Here is a 14859-nt window from a genome sequence, read left to right as displayed (position 1 = left end):
GTTTTTGGTTTTGGCCAATTTCTCTCTTTCCTGCCTCTGCCCACCTCGGCCCCAAACTGGTCAAATGTTCTGCTAAACCAGAAATCATCTTAAAATGGGGGAAATCCCCAATTTTGTATAACCTTTTCATGTACGTAGGAAATTATTTTCATTGGTTTTAGGTATCTTGGACCCGAACTGCAGATCAGAGTGATTTACCAGAAGTTAATTTGAGGTTCTTTGGGCACCTAATATCTATGCCGATTTTATATATATATATATACACTTTATTGCCCCTTTGTTTTTCTAGCACTGGTGTTAGAAAATTGAGAGAAATATTTTAAATATATAATATGTTAATCAAATTATATCTTTGTAGACTTTATTTAAACAAGCTGGGAATTAGAAAATTTTTCCAAAGAAATTACCACATAGATTCTGGATGTGTTAGTGTTGCCTGCTCTTTCTTTTTTTTTTTTTTTTTGGTACCCAGGGATTGAACTCAGGGGCACTCAACCATTGAGCCACATCCCCAGCCCTGTTTTGTATTTTATTTAGAGACAGGGTCTTCCTGAGTTGCTTGGCACCTCAGCCTCCAGAGCCACTGGGTTTACAGGCATGTGACACTGCGCCTGGCTAATGATAGCTTTCGTACTTTTAGGCTTGTTGTCAATCTTTGGCTCCTAGTAAATGCTAGAAATAAAAATTTGAGGATAATTTTTAATAAGTAATAGTTCATAACTGTATGAGAGAAAGAAAACAAATTCTCTTTTCTCCATTTGTACTTTTATGTCTCAGTGCCCTTCACTACTGACCAGTATACTAACATCTTATCTTTGTGATTTTTTTTTTTTTTTTTTTTTGGGCCAGTGAATGAACCCAGGGGTGCTTAACAAATGAGCCACATCCCCAATCCTTTTAAAAATTTTTTATTTTGAAACAGGTTCTCGCTAAGTTATTTAGGGCCTCAAGTTCCTGAGGTTGTTTTCAAACTTGCAATCCTCCTGCCTTAGCCTCCCAATTCACTGGGTTTACAGAAGCGTGCCTCTGCACCTGGCTTCTTAGTGATATATTTAAAGAGAATCCTGTGAGAATATTTTGGTGATTATTTCTTTTTGTGTATATTAAAACTAATTTTTGAATAGTTAATGATTATAAAGTAATTATTTTCAGATTTTTTACCCTCTATTTTGATTTGAATTTATTATTAGCAAGCCCAAACCATTTATAACACTTTGAACAGTTGATCATTCCTGCTGTTATATATGAAATAAGATTCCCATTATCTCTGAATTCAGTTTATGGAATGCCTAACATAATACCATATGCATATAGATCCTAGGTATTATGATGTCTTTTGTGATCATTTATTTTCCTTTTATTAAAAAAGAATATTCTGTGAATAGATCTCTGTTAAAAACTTGGAGGAAACATTATTTATGTTGTAAAGAAAATTTGGTAATTAAGGCACCCTTGATCTGATTTTGTTTAGTATTTGGAAGTAGAAAGACTTGTGTTAAATAAATTCATCTCTCAGTAATTGAGAGAGACAGATAATCATTAACTTGACTTTAAGTAATGTGTGACACTTACTGGGGAGCGATTTAGGTTGAGGTAATGTGAATGATAGATGTAGCATATTCTCAGATTTTCTCCAGAGACATATAAGAGATGTTTGTAATGCTTTTGAAAGTCACTGTATTATTAAAAGACATTTTCTTAGGTTTTAACATATGCCTTTTGGCAGTTTGTTCACTTAAAATTAAGAAAACATTATTTCTTTTGAAAGTAAGATTTTGGTACTGCCTGAGTTCAGATTAGCTAGTCTGTTATTTTATTCCAGGTGTAAATAGGACTTGAAAAAAATCCCATTATAATAATCTATTTTTTAGTGCTTACTATGCCAAGCAATATGCTAAGAATAAGTATTTCACACTATATATTATTGTCTCATTTAGTCCTCAGAACAGTCCTAAGAGGTAAGTAGTAGCATTTTCACTTTTTATAGGTGGGAGAACTAAGACTTGGTTAAATCACTAACCCAAAGTCATATGATTGGTAAACACCCAGTATTAAAATTGAACCTACATCTGTTTAATTCCAGAGGGACTTACAAATTCACAACTGTAGCAAAAGATAGTCTCAGAATCACGTCTGAAATTAGTTTTTCCTCTCAAAGAAAGGAGAAAAGACTAGAAGAAATTTTAGGAAGGTTTGTTAAGAACAATCTTTAAAGGAAGAGGAATGCTAATCGTTTTCCTTCCTGAGCTATATAGAAGTTGGGTGGGATGGTAGAATTGGAAAAGGGATTACAAGTCTTAACTTCTAGTGATCTGAAGAATTTTATGTGAGGAAAAGGATGCTGATTTATTTCTAGGGGTTATATACAATATGTTCTTAGTTGCCTCTCTTATGATTTACTTTAAAAGAATTTTAATGTGAGTTGAAGACTTGGGGATGTGTTTAAGGATGGTTCATTTCATTTCACTCACTAATTTCACTGCTGGGAATTTATCCTATGGAACTAACTATTGATAAAAAAATTTACTAAGATAGTCATTACAACCTTACTTATAATAGCAAAAAAATTGGAAGCAACCTACATATGTAATAGAAGGGTATGTGTCAAATTGCAGTTTATCCATACAGTGTAAAACTCTGTAGCCATTATAAATGAATGATATTCTAAAAAAACTTTTTGGAATCTTGAGAGAACAATATTATTAAATTTTTTAAAAGTATGTAAAACTGAAAACAGTATAATATCTATTCAATGTTTTTACAAATATGTGCATGGAGAATAATTTGGAAGAAAAAAAATGTGAATTTTAATAGTGTGGGCACTACAGATTTGATCTCAGTTACCACAGAAATGGAAAGCAAAGATGGTTCCAGTATGCACAGGTGTCAGTTAACGTAGGCCCTTGCAAAGTGAGAACTGCCTGTATTTTTTGTGTGTGAGGTGAGACTGTGATTTTTTTCTTTATACTTTCTGCATTTCCCTAATTTGCTTGCTATAGTACACCTTTACTTCTTGTATAATCAGGAATAATGCTCAGATTAAACTATTAGTATATGTGATAGGTCATCCAAATGAGTTATTAAATCAGCAAAGCAATATGTTCTTTCATATATTTTTTTCTAGTATGCGTGCCCTTCATTTCCTAACTAAACTAATTTCCAAACTAATTTCTAAAGAGCCACTATCTGATATATACTATCAGATTAGAGTGATCAGATTAGAGTGGTAGCATTTATGATAAGACCTCGCCCTGGGGCGTCTGAAGACTAACACTCAGGTACAGACTTTCTTTCCCTGTAGTCCCTCAACAGCAAGCTCTTGGTGCCTGAAAGAGCTTGAAAAGCTTTCTAGTTGTAGGCTTGGCACAATGTACCAAGAGTCAAGAAACCAGAGTTTGGTTTTCTCACTTGTTGTGGGCAGTAGTTCTAAATACTCACACCATTTATTTGGTCATGCTACCTATTAAGTGGAAATTCTGGGCAAGGTGCCTTTAGTGGAAGATATTTACATGCCTGAAGAACAGGGCTACAGTGATACTGGAGGCAGTATTTGTATTGTCTTTTATTTATCTACTCATCATAAAATAATTTTATATTAAATATCTCTTTGTGTTTCTGGCCAATAATGTATGTGCCCTTATAGGAGGGACCAGCATATAAATATCTTACAGTTTGAATATAGAAATAAAATTTAACTCACAAATACACTGAATAATAAAAACATTCTCACCTGATACATTGTTTAATGAGATATTGCTTTAGTATAGTATAATAATATGTTCACAAATCTAATACCTCAGGGTCAACCTACTTAGAAAAAGATACTACATTAATTACAATATATATGACAGTTGTGACATTTAAATTGTAATCTCTTCCCAAAAAAATGATACATAACTACCAAGAATTTTGGCACTGATATTCACATTTCACATCATATGTGTTTTAAAAGTAATATCTTCACTAGGCATAGTGGCACATGCCTATAATCTCAGTAACTTAAGAGGCTTAGGCAGAGGAGGATGGCAAGTTTGAGGCTAGCCTCAACAACTTAGTGAGACCCTGTCTCAAAATAAAAAACAGAAGGGACTGGGGATGTAGCTTAGTGTTAAAGCACCTGTGGGTTCAATCCCCAGTACCATCTATAAATAAATAAATAAAATCTTCGAACATTTTTATTGTTGATAATCAAACATAGCAAGAATTACCTTAGGACTGGGTGACCTAGAAAAGGTATCGTTAAATGATCATGAAATAAGCAGAAGAGGCAATTCTAATTCATGCTAGAGATGTTACTATTATTCCATCTCCTCAAATAAATTATTTCATGAAGTTCAAAGATAAGAAAAGAATATGACATTTTCCATTTTTGTGCATTAAGAGTTTGAGACAAAGCAGTTACCATGTTCCAAGGTCAACCTAAAATTTTCACATTTCCCTTTACTATTAGATTTACTTACCAACAGATTTGACAAATCCAGATTGCACTGAGGTATTTTAGCATCCTGGTGAATCAGATGTCCTTATTATTTATTTTTATTGCTTTTATTAGTTAGATATCAATTTCTTATCAGATTAGGAGTAAATGAAATGAACTAATGTTGATTATGAAGCCATTTTTGATGTTAGTACTGATTTTGTACATGGAAAGTGCCTAATTATCAGCTTCAGCTATAGTGATCCATCTACCATAAACTATTCGGAACATAGTGGAAAAACTAGTCAATTGTTTTTGTTTTTATTTATTTATTTTTTTTAACAAAATAGCCTTTTTGTAGCCAGAATTGTCACCATATCTATGCACTAATGAGTATTTCACTCACAGAAGATACCCTTAGGCTGTCATGTACAAAATCTTTGTTTATGGTTTCCTAGTTACTACAAATTAAAAGGGAAGTGCAGCCAAACAAAGATGGGAGATTGTAAAGAAGTGACACATCGGGGAAAAAAAGAGTGATTTCAAAACCTAAAAATCATAGAACTATTAGCAAATTTTATTTAGGACTAAGTAAATATCTTCGTATTATAACAGCATCTACTCTAATATTTATATATCACAGCATAATATTGATGTTTGTAAATAATAATTCTGAGAAACATCTATTCACTGTTTCCTTCCTGTTAAGAAGACAGGAAAGCAATAAATATATTTTGGGAAGATAGTCACTCAGAAGCATTATTATAAAAATAAAAGTAAGCCGAGCACAGAGGCGCATGCCTGTAATTTCAGCAACTTGGGAGACTGAGGCAGGAGGATTGCAAGTTCAAAGACAGCCTCAGCAACTTAGTGAGACCCTGTCTCAAAATAAAAAAAAAAAAAAAAAAAAAGAAGGGCTGAGGATGTGGCTCAGTGGTTAAGTGCCCCTGGATTCAATGCCTGGTACAAAAAAAAAAAAAGTGAACAGTTATGAATAATGACATAACAGATTATATGTTATGACATGGAGAGATGTCTCTCAGATATTTTATGAAAATGTAAATTATGCATGATATGTATAAAATGATGTTTTTATGAAAAATAAGAAAGATTAGTAAATGTGTAGAAATCTGGGTGATTCTTCTGCAAACTATTAACAGTAGCTAAACAACAGAATTATATTTTACTTTTTTTCCAGTTACATATTTCTGTAATATTTTTAATTCATAAAAATCAAACAGGTATGTCTTGCATAATCAGAAGAAAAAAGGTTACAAATAATCAGCTTAAGAAACAGAAGTATTTAAAACATTTTAGAAAAATTCAGTGCTTATTTAATGGGTAAGTAGATTTTAGACTTATGTGGAAGTTGTCCATATTGTCTCCTACCTTGATGATTTAGATAAATGAACGTTAGACACTCTTTATGACAGACACTCCAGTTTGATGTCAGTAACTCTTTCTGAACCCTGGTCAGTTGCCCCTAATCATTTGAAATGAATGTATGTGTGTATGTGTATACACCCCCACACACACTCACAAACACCATCTTGGGGGTTTTAGCAGGATTTTTGTTTTTTTGTTTCTATGACCCCATCTCCTAATTCTTTGAAAGCGTATTTGCTTGTGGTGTATTACAAGTGGAAGAATCTTTCATTTTCTCTTACAAGCAAATTTTATTTTTGTTTTAAGATTTAGATTTTAAACCTACTGGCTAATAATTGAAAGCATAACCATGCTCCTCAGTCCCAGTGTGTTGTTTGTAATTGGTCCAATTTATCTGATTCAGGTGCATTGTGGCCAGGTATGAAACCTGAAAGTGGTTTAATTCAGACTCCATCTCCAAGTCAACACAGTGTTCTTACCTGCACTACAGGGTTAACCACAAGCCAGCCAAGCCCAGCACATTATTCTTATCCCATTCAAGGTAAATAGGCATGGTTGTGTGTGTGTTATTTAATTATTATTATTGTTTTTTAAAATTTTAAATTTACCTGTATATCCAAATAATTGGATAATACAGGAGCTCTCTCCTAAAGTAGAAAGGAGTGATATGTGCATGCTTTTTGTATTAGGCAAATCAGAGCTGAAGAGTATGGTTTGTAAGTAGTATAGCCTTTGAATGTGAGCTGCTTAGTAGATTAAAGCCTTCCCTTTTTTATGTTGGTGTCAGAAAACCTCTCTGATTGCGTTCTAGTCTGTTCTCAGTGGCATTTTATCCTATAAGTGAATAGAAGACTCCATGAGTCTGAATATGCCGACCTCTTGTGTATGAATTGTCCAATTATGCTATGTGAGGTGTGTGCTGCTTTTCTGCTGTAGCTTTGTTGCACCTATCCCCATTCAGTACTTCTTGGTGAGAGTATTTCCTTACTCAAAAAGTTCATTATTATTCCTGTTTCAGAATGTAACGCATAGCATTAAACTTAAACTCAAATAATTTTACTTTCCTGAGTTGTTCTTTTAAAAGATGATAATTATATCAGCACAATTAGGAAAGAAAACAAAAAACTCAAAGACTCTATGGAATTAATTGCCTACTCTACCAAATCCAGTGCAGTTTGTCATTCATTGCTCTGTTCTGAAAGTAGTGTCCATGTACCTGGCATCTCATCTGCCTTTCTCCTGACTTTTTATTTCTTATAAATGGGTACTAGATGAATAAGTGGTGAACAGCCAAAACTTGTGTGAGGTACTGTTAAAATATGAATTTGAGTGATAAAAAATTATGTAAATTTAACAAACTATTTTGATTTTCAGTTTAATGGGATCTACTGTTTGGTCTACTGGGAGCAGATTTGGTCACTATGTTCACCTATCGTTTATCAAGTCTCCTCTTTATGTTCTCTTCTTTCTTGGGCTCCTCTCTCTTCTTACTTTCTAAACTGGGGACAAATCAAGAGGGAAAAACTCAAGAACATGACTTTGTCTATCATCACTACCTCCTTTTTTTTTTTTTTCCCCTCCCCTAAGATAGGGTCTCACTATGTTGCCCCGGTTGGCCTTGAACTCTTGGGCTCAAACAGTCCTCCTTCCTCAGCCTCCTGAATAATGGAGACTATAGGTGTGTGCTACAGTACCCTACTTTCCTTTTCATTTTTATGAAATGCTTCTCTAGGTTAATAGGCCTCTTAGGTCTAACTGCAGGCAACCTAGTAGCCATGTCTCTCCTAAATAGGTTTATTCCTGATGGCTACACCTTAGTTGTGAGAGTAAGGATCCCTTCTTTTATATTAATAACTTTCTACCAACATGGAGAACCACCACTCTTCTTTACTTGTATCTTGAATTTGAAGAATCTGGTACCTATATTTACTTTCTCCCTCCTTGTAAAACAAAAAAGTTTTACTTTCTGGGGTAAGTTAGGACCCATTGCTTTAAAAGCATCATAAAAATATTTCTTCCAGTCTGGGCATGGTGGCACATACCTGTAATCCGAGAGACTCAGGAGGCTGAGGCAGGAGGATTGCAGGTTCAAAGCCAGCTTCAACAATTTAGCAAGACCCTAAGCAACTTAGTGAGACCCTGTCTCAAAATTAAAAAAAAAAAAAAAAGACTGGGGTTATGGCTCAGTGATTTTTGTGCCCCTGGGTTCAATCTCTGGTACCCCTCCCCCCACCCCACCAAAAAAAACAAAAAACAAAAACAAAAGAAACCTTAAACATCAGTAACCACTATCCTTACTTGTTATGTATTAGTATATATTTTTCCTTTCTATTGGTTAACCTGGTTTTCTTCATTTTGCAATTAATGATAATTGCTGGTATTTAGTAAGTGCTTATTGTATTCTCAGTATTGTTCTAAGCAATGGATAGGTGTTACGCATGTAATTTTTTTAGTACTAGGGATTGAACTCAGGGCCTCACACATGCTAGGCAGGTACTCTCTAATTAAGCCATATGCCTAGCACCTGGCCCTTTTTTTTTTTTTTTTTTGGAGACAGGATCTCACTAGATTGTCCAGGCTACCTTGGAACTTGCTGTCCCCCTGCCTCAACCTCCTGAGTAACTGAGATTGCTGCATGTGCTACCATACCCAGCTTACTCATGTAATCTTTATAACAACATAATAAGGAGGTACGTTAACCCCATTTTGCAGATGGAGAATCTGAGGCACAGAAAAGCTAAGTAACTTCTCCAAAGTCATAGAGTAAATAAATAATTAAGTCAAGATATAAGTTAGGTATTCTGACTCCAGATCATGAATACAGTTGTTAGATACTCAATATTGAAATCATGGTATCAGTATCAACCCTCCCATATTTGAAAACCTATACTAACAGATAATCTAAATTTATTTTTCCTCCCAGATTTTGGTTAACCTGTTGACCCATTTTATTATTCATTAGTACTTTGGCACAGGGTAGAAAATAAGGCAGAAATTAACTATTAGGTTGTCAATTTTTTTTTAATGGACACAATACCTTTATTTATTTATATTATGTTGTGCTGAGGATCAAACCCAGTGCCTCACACATGCCAGGCAAGCGCTTTACCTCTGAGCCACAACCCTAGCCCCAGGTGGTCAATTTTTGCCATTTATTCTGAAGAAAAAGTTGGTAGAAAAACTATTGGCTAAAAAGAAATATGGATATTATTGGTGGATTTGAATTGCCTGGGTTCCTCATTATCACTCTTTCCCACCTCTCCCCACCTTTACCTTTATTTTAACATGATAATGAAGGGTAGTTATCCAAGGCTGCTGCTTTCCAACTAAGTAACTACTTAGTCTTTCAACAGAATAAAGACAAATACAGTGTATCAATTTTTAATTTTTATTTTTTTGGTACTGAGGGATTGAACCTTAGGGGTACTTTGCCACTGAGATACATCCCTAGTCCTTTTAGTTTTTTATTTTGAGACAGGATCTCTCTAAGTTGTCGAAGGTTTTGACTAAGTTGCTGAGGCTGGCCTCCAACTTGTAATCAGCTCTCAAGTCACTTCCCATCCCTGCCTCAATTCTGTTAAAGTAGTCAAAATGACAATATCTACTCATCCTGTCTCCAGGCATTGACAGCAACCCAATCTTCCCTGGGGAAATAAGGGAAATTATCTCACAAATTCCTCTTCTGACTTGATTAATTCTAATCAAAACCTTTTCTTAACTTTATACCTCAGTTGTACCATTGTGAGAAAGGTCAACTCCTGTGTGCTTATAAAAAATCGTTGAATAAATAGATCTGACTTCTTTTCTCTCCTAATCCCTAGGATAGTGGTCAGATCTGACTTTTTGTATCAGTCTTTTCCTAAAGTGTCTGGTGCCTGTGTGAACCTGTCTTTAGTCATTTTCTTCATTTGAGGTGGCTTAACTAATTAAATAACAGTCAAGTGCCAAAATTAAGATGTTTCAGAATTAATTTTAACTCAATTTTAATTTTATTAAATGTCTTTGTGCTCTACTCTTGTTGGTAACTATTCACAATAGTCTATTTCTTTGACCAGGAGTTTTTGTTTTGTTTTGTTTTTATGAATAGAGTTTATTTTTAGTATAGTTTTAGATTTACAGAAAATTGAACAGGTAGTACTGAGAGTTTTCATATATCTTCCCACATACCCTGCAGATACTTTCCCCTATTATTTACACCTTACATTAATATGTTGTATTTGTTACAATTAAAGAACCAGTTAAGTACATAGTTTATTCAGATTTTCTTAATTTTTATCTGAAGTCCTTCTTCTGTTCCAGGATCTCATCTAGGATACCACATTACATTTAGGTTCCTCTAGATTTTGCAGTTTCTCAGGCTTGCTTTGTTTTTGATGACCTTGAGAGTTTGAAGAGTACTAGTCATGTATATTTTAAGATATTCCTTTACTGGAATTCATCTGATATTTTTCTCATGATTAGATTGGGGTTATAGATTTTTAGGAGGAAGCCACAGAGGTGGAAGGCCACAGAGGTGGAAGGCCAGAGGTCAAATGCTTTTTCCATCACATGTCAGGTGTACATATTATCCCCATGATTTATGACATGTGATGGAAAAAGCATTTGACCACTGTGGTCTTCCTCCTAAAACTGTTGATCTTCATTTGTTTGTTTGTTCCAATATTTGGGATTATAGAAGTGTGCCACTCCACCTGGTTTGGTGTCATTTCTTTGAGTTTCTTTAAGTTAACAGAGAAAGAAATATATGTATGTATACTAATCCATGTAAGTACACATATGTAAAAATATTTCTATATATAATAGTGTGTCTATGTTAAATTAATCATGAGTTCTTCTTGAATTTTCTAGCTTTAATCCATTATCACATAAATCATTCCATGCTACTGCTGTAAATTTCCACTCCAAACATGAGACACCTTGATGGGGAAATTTTTATTACTTTGATTTACTAAGTTCCTTGTGGACAGGTTTCTTTGTTTTGTACATTGATGCAGCTCACCCACATGAAACAGTAGTTGCACTCCATAAGTATTTGATAGATAAATGAGTGAATTAACCAAATATGCACTGTTTCTACTAGGCCTCAAAGGATTTGGTTGAGTTTTCCGTCAGGCATGTTGGTCACATACTGACAGTAAATTTTAGTAACCTACTCAACTGTCAGCCTCTAGCAGAAGATAGTGGTTTTGGCACTCACACCTAGTGCATTCTACAACTGTATTGAATGTCATCTACCATATGTCAGTTGCCTTGCTAGGTGCTAAAGTTGATAAAATAATAGGTATTCATTTGTGGAACTAGCCATGGGAGGGGGGAAAAAAAAAAAAAACAAGCAGTTAAGTAAATAAGATTGAAAAGCGCTCTGAAAGAAAAACAAAATATATTGCTATGATTGGAAAAGCAAGAAAGGACTTTTTTTTAAACTGTTATTTATTTATTTTTATGTGGTGCTGAGGATCAAATCTGGTACCTCACATGTGCTAGGCAAGTGCTGTACCACTGACCCACAACCCCAACCCAAGGACTTGTTTAATAGAAAGGTCAGAGAGAGCCTCTGAGGAAGTAAGACATGCTGAGGAGAAACACCATCATGCCAGAAAGGCTGGAGGGAAGAACAGCCCAGACAGAACAATATTGCAGAGTTCCTGGAATGATAGAGACCTTGTCTTATTTTTGAGTAACTCAGAGAAAGCCAGAGCAAGGTAGATGGTGACATGTTATAAAATTAGACAGGTGGGTAAAAACTAAATCTTATACAAACTTTTATGTGCCATTACCGCTTGGGTTAACTTTCCAACCTTGGGACTGTATCACTTAATTCTGCTATGCCGCTCACCAGTCTGTAACCATGTCTTTGGATCAAAGTTCTATGTTGACTATATTAGGTTGACCTCATGGGGCATGGTTCTTACAAGCTTTGTCCTTGTATGATTTTGCAACCCCATTGTCAGAACAGGAGTGGGGACTACCCACATACAGTTGGCCATGCCACTGGCATTTAGAATTCTAACAGCCTTTAGGTATAATAATAGCTACCACTTGAATTTTTTATTCAACAAAATATTTTGTTGCTGCTTTTGTTTTTTAACCCTATTGTCTTTGTGGAAACCAGCACATTTTTCTTTATCTGTAGGTACACATATATAGATATGTATGCAAAATAATCAATACATTTTTTTTTAATTTCTGGATTTTTAGTCATTGTTTTATATGGCATAGGACATACAGTAGTTTTGCATTTTTAGATGAGTTCACTGTGGGTTTGGTGATAGTTACAGAGACTTTAGGTATTATTTAATTACTGACTAACATCCCTCACTAGAATTTAAACTCCATGAGGTCAGGGACTTTGTCTTGCTCACTGTTTTATTCCTTAGTGACTGGAACATCTTGTAGCATATAGTTGACCCTGATATACTTACTGTTTTGCTGAATAAATGAATGAATGAATGAATGAATGAATGACATGTTAGAAATGATTTGGTTATGTTGAAGAAAAAATGTTATTGAACCCTGTGAACTTTCTAGGTTAGTAGACCAAGATACCCTAAGTCATTGTTGCTGGGAGAAATTTGTGATTTGTACTGTGGTACTTGTTTAACATTCAGATACTTATCAACTAGTAAATCAAGTTACTGAGATTCCTAGCAAGAATAAGTAGAGTACATGACCAGTTGTTTGTAATGTCTCCTTTTTCACCACCAGCCCAATTTAGTAAGTGGAAGATTTTAAATTTCTTTTTTCTTTCTTTTCCTTTTTTTTTTTTTTTTTTTTTTTGACCAGGGATTGAACCCAGGGTTGCTTAACCACTGAGCCCACATCCCCAACCCTTGTTATATTTATAGAGACTGCGTCTCACTGAATTGCTTCAACCTCACTAAATTGCTGATGCTAGCTTTGAACTTGCAGTCCTCCTGCCTCAGCCTCCTGGGTTGCTGAGATTACAGGCATGCGCCACCATGCCCAGCTGAAGATTGTTAAATTTCCAGAACCACTTTGTTAGATTGCATTTGCACCTTCAGTCATTAGTAAATTATTGAGAAGTTTGAACAGAATCAAACATCTATATGAGAAAAACAGAAGTATATGCCAGATTCGGGGCCAAAGGAAAATTGATCTAGAAATGAACTTTCCTGGGAGAGAGAAATAAGTTCTTTATTTTCTCCCCCACCTGAAGTCACCTGTGTTCACTTTGTTTTACTGCAGACCTCCTAGGATAATGTCCTGATAATAGAATCTGTAAACTAGTCAAAAATCTTTTCCCACAAGAATGATTAAAACTACTTATGAAATTATCTACTCTAAAAACTGTCTTTTTCTGATACTTCATTTTAGGAAAAAGATGGGGTAAGGTGAATATTGATGGGAAGAAAATAGCATTTGACAGGTTATAAAATTTATTTCATATAGTTGTTATCTTAAAGTAAGCTCTTAAGAGTCCTTTATTACTCAAGTGATAAGAGTACTGTAGAAAAGAAAGTCGCCCTGGATAGACAGGAAATTTAATCCCTAGCTCAGCCAGTGATTGAGGAAAGAGCACTGCATGAAGAATTGGAAGATCCAAGTTGTCATCTTGATTATCTGCTACTAGCTTTGTGATTCTGAATAACTAACATTAACTACTCCTTTGTGCCAGGTTCTTCTATAAGCTGGGGTTGCACAGTAGTGGTACCGACTGTAATCTCTTCTAGGCTATCTTCTAAGTAGAGTACCCTCAGGGAAGGGGATGAAGCGTCTCTGATTTTGACCAATGTGCTTTCTGCTTTATTTTTTCCTCCAGTCCTGGTTTGTTTGTTTGTTTTTAATTTTGTACCAAGGATTGAACCCAGGGGCGCTTAACCAATGAGCCACATCCCCAGCCCTTTTTTATTTTTTATTTTGAGACAGGGTCTCCATAAGTTGTTTAGGGCTTCACTAAGTTGCTGAGGCTGTCTTCCAACTTGCAGTCCTCCCTCAGCCTCCCAAGCCACTGGGATTATAGACATATACCACCACGCCTGGCTCCAATCCTAATCTTTTTTTTAATATATAAATATTGTTTTAGTTGTCAATGGACCTTTACTTTATTTATTTATATGCAGTGCTGAGGATTGAACCCAGTGCCTCACACATGCTAGGCAAGTACTGTGTCACTGAGCTACAACCCAAACCCTCCAGTCCTGTTTTTAATGGAGGTTTTCTTATTGATAGTCCCTAATGGAGTTGATAGTCAGCCCTACCCAATGGTGGACCCTCAGGGTACTTACGACTACAGTAGAAACCATGTGTGAGTGTTTATAAGTGGGGAAAGAGTTCAAAACCGTTACCTCACATCAGTTACACTGACAGAAGTCCTTGTGTTATTTACTAGTCACTGAGGGCTTCTAAATCCCTGGTGGATTCTGTGTTTCAGAAATGTACAGCTTAATCCAAATTCCTTATCTTAAGATAGTCCAAGTAGTTTACCGTTTTTCCTGACTAGAATATATTTAATATATTCTGAGTTTTTGTATGTTCATTGATAAAGTCTCTAAATGCCAGATCGTGATGCTTTTTGATCCTCATTAATAATCCATTATTTGAGTAGAGCCCAAGAAGTAATTTCCAAGCACTTTAAGAATTTGGAGAACCATCATTGTTTCTCAGAATAATCATCTTGCATCAGGAAAGGCATAACTTGAGGCAAGTGACAATAAATGATGATACCACAGTGTAGGATTTACCAGAGCTCCACTGATGGTTAGTAGGTCACATTGCAGGTGAGTCCTTTTTCAGCTTCTAGAGAAGATGAAGTGGAATGATTTGGGTTAGTTCTGATTTCATTGGTATCCTTAGTATGAGCTGTGAAATGTATATGTATCCTTCTAGGACTTTAGTAGGAAGAGTTGAAGACTCAAGTTGAAACAGAGAGACGTTTGAAGTGTTTTGTTTCTAATCAAGTCTAAATTGAGGTATGACATGCAAACAAGCAAAATGAGCATTTGTTTCTGTTGCTAATTTAGTTCCTTATCTCCTTGTGATGTGTTCACTTAAGACAATGTATTTTTCAGTGTCTTCTAGGCTTTTACATAGTATCT

At 35.1% G+C, this 14859-nt stretch overlaps 1 protein-coding gene across 1 annotated transcript in view; it reads left to right on the top strand.

The window, feature by feature from the left end:
• Window positions 1-14859, top strand: part of EYA3 (EYA transcriptional coactivator and phosphatase 3) — a 98161-nt gene that overhangs the window by 47376 nt on the left and 35926 nt on the right.

The sequence above is a fragment of the Sciurus vulgaris genome (genome assembly GCF_902686455.1).
Source record: "Sciurus vulgaris genome assembly, chromosome: 1".
In the NCBI taxonomy this organism is placed as follows: domain Eukaryota; kingdom Metazoa; phylum Chordata; class Mammalia; order Rodentia; family Sciuridae; genus Sciurus; species Sciurus vulgaris.
The sequence above is the reverse complement of the archived record's forward strand: the minus strand, read 5'-3'. Positions and strand labels throughout refer to the sequence as shown.